Genomic DNA, 5,586 nt, shown 5'->3' with positions numbered 1-5,586 from the left:
TTACATCAAAAGTCTGCCACACAAATGAACGTTCCAGATTAAATGTTCTGCCGAGCAGACTGCCCCGCACACCCGTTCGTCCTCAATTAGGGGGATAGGGGATTTCTATCCCGTGATTTTCTCTCTGCCTTCACAACACATTGTCTCTCCTCCTCTCCTGCCCCACGGAGGCATGCACATATCGCCGCCATCAACCACCGCTCCTCTGTTGTCTGCTGCCCCATGGGCATGAGCGCGGATCGACGTCGCACTTGTCAACTCTTCTTCTGCTACCCCACGGGCGCGAACACAAGACTCAGACGCCGCTGTCCGCTCCACCTCTGCTGCCCCACGGACGTGGGCGCTGGGCGCCGTGGCTGCCTGCCGCTCTCCTTGGCAGACCCATGGGTGCAAGCGCGGGCTGCCACCGTCGCCATATCGAGGCCCTCACCAAGCCAGCAAACTTTGATCAGGTAGAAACTTTGATCTCAGATTTTTCTTTACCTTAACATCAAGCTGGGTGTAGGAAGCTAGCTGACGGGAAACAAACCTTGGTGGCTCATACTCTGTAGCAAGCAAAGCAATCTGGTTTCACGGAACATAATTTAGGAGATGCCTATCTCTTGTAGCATGCACGTTGATAGTCAACAAGTTCTGGACTAAAAGACCCTGAGCACCTCTTTCCCCCTAACAGAAAAAAGTTACACCCCTACTGATAATAGGAAAGGTAAACAATATTCAGGATAAGGTAGACTCGGCTCCTCCACTCAAGCTTCTCTGAATTTCTACTTGCTAAATCCAATACATGCTTCTCTGAATTTCTACAACCAAAGTTCAGTACATGCTTCTCTGAATGTTGGCCTGCTAACTGGTATTGTATTGCAGACTTGAGAGTACTGTATGTAGTCCATTTTGTGCCAATGGATTGCCACATTTTTATGTTAGATTTAGGCCATTTGAATGAAAGGACTATGCAAAATCTCTATGACAATCTACGACAAATCATTTTGTGCAAATAAAATCAGTACATGCTTCTCTAAATATCTGCAATACAGTTATCAAAATTTGTTCTTATATGTTGGCCTGCCAATTGGTATTGGGTACCATGCATGAATGTTTTTCAAATGCTTAATCCAAGTGCCACTTCTTCTATACTACTATTAAAAGAGCAAATATGATATCCACTATAGACACACCACAAAGTGTACACAGGATTACCAGAGGTGTTAGATCAGTCGAACTAAATTACATCTAACAGTCCATATTACATCAAAAGTCTGCCACACAAATGAACGTTCCAGATTAAATGTTCTGCTGAGCAGACTGCCGACTGCCCATTCGTCCTCAATTAGTGGGGATAGGGGATTTCTGGGATTTCTATCCCGTAATTTTCTCTCTGCCTTCACAACACGTTGTCTCTCCTCCTCTCCTGCCCCACGGAGGCGTGCGCATATCGCCGCCATCAACCACCGCTCCTCTGTTGTCTGCTGCCCCATGGGGATGAGCGCGGATTGACGTCGCAGTTGTCAGCTCTTCTTCTGCTACCCATGGGTGCAAGCGCGGGCTGCCACCGTCGCCATATCGAGGCCCTCACCAAGCCAGCAAACTTTGATCAGGTAGAAACTTTGATCTCAGATTTTTCTTTACCTTAACATCAAGCTGGGTGTAGGAAGCTAGCTGACGGGAAACAAACCTTGGTGGCTCATACTCTGTAGCAAGCAAAGCAATCTGGTTTCACGGAACACCGACTCTCCCCACATATTCAATTATTAGGAGTACCATAATTAGAAGAATCTACACTTGCGACAACAAAATAAATATTGACCAAAATGGTGGACATCAGTCAAAGTTCACCTCATGGCAGATTTGGGTCGAAATTCATAAATACAAAGAGTAAAAAAACATGACTATATTTGTGCTCATATTTCTTAATATACCAAGTAAACAAAATACAATGGCCTGTAATATAAAGTTTATGTGCTTTGCATGAAACAGAATGCATGGCACTGAACGTATCTCTATTCTCTAATATGTTTTGTTATATAAGCACATAACAGGGAGGACTGACATCCAGCTTGGCTAAACGAAAGAATTAGCAAACATAATTTAGGAGATGCCTATCTCTTGTAGCATGCACGTAGATAGTCAACAAGTTCTGGACTAAAAGACCCTGAGCACCTCTTTCCCCCTAACAGAAAAAAGTTACACCCCTACTGATAATAGGAAAGGTAAACAATATTCAGGATAAGGTAGACTCGGCTCCTCCACTCAAGCTTCTCTGAATTTCTACTTGCTAAATCCAATTCATGCTTCTCTGAATTTCTACAGCCTAAGTTCAGTACATGCTTCTCTGAATGTTGGCCTGCCAACTGGTATTGTATTGCAGACTTGAGAGTACTGTATGTAGTCCATTTTGTGCCAATGGATTGCCACATTTTTATGTTAGATTTAGGCCATCTGAATGAAAGGACTATGCAAAATCTCTATGACAATCTACGACAAATCATTTTGTGCAAATAAAAATCAGTACATGCTTCTCTAAATATCTGCAATACAGTTATCAAAATTTGTTCTTATATGTTGGCCTGCCAATTGGTATTGGGTACCATGCATGAATGTTTTTCAAATGCTTAATCCAAGTGCCACTTCTGTACTTAATAAGGTGATTTTTTTTTAAATAACTAGATGTCGGTTTGGCGAAGTTTTCTTGTGATCAAATTCTGGAAGTTACAGTATGGTTACCAACATTAGATATGGCCAGGCAGTCATTTTGGTTATTCATGTAGGAATTCATCAGATTGAGGTGGTGGATTAGGAAGCATTTTTATCCTAGCACTGGATCTGAGTACTTCTAGACGCAGTTAAAGAGTAAGGTATGTACATACTTTGGTCAGTATAATTCAGCATGGTAACAAGATTGAGTTATCTGAAAACATAATATGATAACAAGGTTGAGTTATCTGAAAACATAATATGTACTCCCTCCGTCCGGAAATACTCGTCGGAGAAATGGATGTATCTAATCATATTTTAGTTCTAGATACATCCATTTCTATCAATTTCTCCGACAAGTATTTTTGGACGGAGGGAGTACACGTCAGTTCAGCATGGTCTAATGATGTATGATTTTTTAAAGAAAACCATGACTACAAGGACCTGCAACAAACCTCAGTCTGCACAAGGTAAAAATCAAAGTAGACTTCACCCCTTGATCATTTGAAATTTCCAAAATGAGATGTATAAGACTTTCTTATTTACTTGATTTGCTATTTACCCATGGTAAATAATTATATCACCAACTCTTACCTACTTGGACCTTGTAGATCCTGAAGACTTTTTTGGAAACAAGTCAAAAAGCAGATCCAAAAGAATTGAAGAGACAAAGGGAGAGGAGAGATATACACTAAACAGGGATGAGATATTAAAAAGGAGACGTGAGGCAAGGGATCATAACAAAGCTACATCTCCTTTCTAAATTGAAGGTGCACTCCATCTAAGACACCCGTGGACATATCACCTGGTTTGTCCATTTTTTTTCTGTTCTTTATGATGTAGCAATCACAAGTATAATCATATCTATGACCAATTCTTTCTGACAGATTTTCACACTGCGGAGAAGCCCACTGCGTGTCACCCAACTACGATACACACCAGCTGCGGAAGGTGATGTTTTTAAGTTCTGTGGTTTGAGTTTTTGAACCAAATGGTCGTCCAGTTGCTTCTGCTGTTTGCAACACAAGCATATAGAGCTACAATTATCAACCACTGGAGAAAGCGATTTTCTGAGACAACACATTGATAAACACCACTTATCAAGGATCACCATCAGAGGAGACTAACTGGAAAAATCAAACTCTTAAAAAGGCTGCACGCGAAGAGAACGTACCTCAGAATGGGGTTGCTTGCTATTATGAAAGCGAGGTGCACTTGCTGTGTGTACATCATCCAGTGAATCCAAGCTTGCTTCCCTTCACATATGCCATACAACAATGCATCTTGTCAGAAATGAGAAAAATGATTAGCTAGAGCATCCAGAATTACATGTAAGAATATTCAGACCAAGCAAGACTAAACAAATATGCCTTATTGTATGGCATTATATAGAGATATTATGTAGTCACCGAATAAACTACCAACTTAAGACTGCAATTGTACCAATGTAAAAGAGCAGTTTCCACAGCCTATAGAATTGCATGTGCAATTGACATAAAAACATTTCTGGTTATTAGATAACACTTATGCACAATACCTAATGCGGCCAAGGCATGGGCTTCTAGCGGCCATGGCGCGAGGCGTGGGGCTGTGACTACGGTGGCGGCGTCAAGGCGCAGACAGCGCTATCGGACAGAGCCACACCGAGCAGAAGCGGAATGACGAAAGACCAGTCACGGTCGAGATGGGGAGGGAATCGACCATCCACTCTGGAGCATGTTGTACTTGGCCACACGGTGAGGCTCGCGACACGCCCAACCCATCGGAGCTATGCGTCCTCGCTGGCGCTCCTCGGAGCTCGCTCCGGTTATGCGTCTTGTCCCGCGGAAGAGGAGGTCAGCGCTGCAGAGCCCTCGAGAGCTCCCGTCGAGCCCGCGACCGAGGATCTGGTGGAGACGAAGTCTGCGCCTCCGCCGGCGGAGGTGGAGAGGCAAGAGAAGGGCGGCCGTCTCAAGCGGTGGGGAGTGGGGAGGCAGGGGAGGGATGGTCCCTGCCGAAGCAGCGCGCAGCAAGGGAGGGGGAGGGTCCCTGCGCCGGCGGCGGGATGCAATGGGGAAGGCGGAGGCGCTGCTTGTCCGGGAGCAAGATGAGAGTGTGTCAGTGGTGTGTGTGGCCACGGTTGTGTGTGTGTGTCCGACGGGTGTCATTTTTTATTAAGTCAGGCAGGGACCTGACGGCAGTTAAATTTTAATTCAAATTATTAAAAAGTTGGATATTGTTTATTGAATAATAGTATATGTCTGATGAGTATGAAGCTATAGAAAATGAGCTTTTTTTATGGTACCCTATACTGCTACGGAGGGGATGGAGCAGTATAAAATCATCAACCGTTGATTTTGTGAGGGTAATTTAGTCTGTTTCAGCCCATCAGCGATCGGTCTGTTCGTTGTACTTGGAAAAAGAAAAATCGCGGGCCCTGTGCCGTCGCCCGTCGCCCTGCTCGTCGCCGACTGCGCCATCAGCGAACTCCCCGTCGTATCGCTGTATCCGCGAGTGCTCCAGCCACCACCCTCCGCCCGCGCGCGTCGACCTCGCTGCTGCGTCGCTGCATATCCAGCCACATCTCCTGTCGGGGCACACATTGCCCGCACACCGTCACACGCACGGCTTCGTCCTCGTCGGTACAGGCTACTCCCCGTAGACGAAAAGTGTAATGGCTCGGACAACTGTACCATCCTGCCGGAGTGCCTGACCATTAGCATGGCCGAGGAAAGGGATGCGATTCCCTGAAGAAGACGACATGCATCGGCGGCCGCGTGACAGAGGAAGGGGTGGATGCCAGATCTGGGCTCCGACGGGCGCGTGCCGGCGTGCGTGCAGCCATGCGGGAAATGGAAGAGGAAGGGCTGACTTCGTCGGGACTCGGGAGGCAGGACGATTTCTCTCCCTCCCTAA

The 5,586-nt window shown here is 45.6% G+C and overlaps 1 long non-coding RNA gene across 2 annotated transcripts; it reads right to left on the bottom strand.

Moving 5' to 3' along the window:
* Nucleotides 1-1,139: 1,139 nt before the first annotated feature.
* On the bottom strand, nt 1,140-4,815 carry LOC123157804 (uncharacterized). Of its 2 annotated transcripts, none has more exons than XR_006479083.1 (2): nt 4,229-4,815; nt 1,140-3,974 (listed from the first exon to the last, which is right to left on the bottom strand). It is a non-coding gene; the product is annotated as an uncharacterized lncRNA (long non-coding RNA). The 2 variants fall into 2 exon arrangements; XR_006479082.1 differs by having other exon boundaries at nt 1,140-3,947.
* Between the last annotated feature and the right edge of the window lie 771 nt (nt 4,816-5,586).

The sequence above is a fragment of the Triticum aestivum genome, chromosome 7B (assembly GCF_018294505.1).
Source record: "Triticum aestivum cultivar Chinese Spring chromosome 7B, IWGSC CS RefSeq v2.1, whole genome shotgun sequence".
Lineage (NCBI taxonomy): Eukaryota > Viridiplantae > Streptophyta > Magnoliopsida > Poales > Poaceae > Triticum > Triticum aestivum.
The sequence above is the reverse complement of the archived record's forward strand: the minus strand, read 5'-3'. Positions and strand labels throughout refer to the sequence as shown.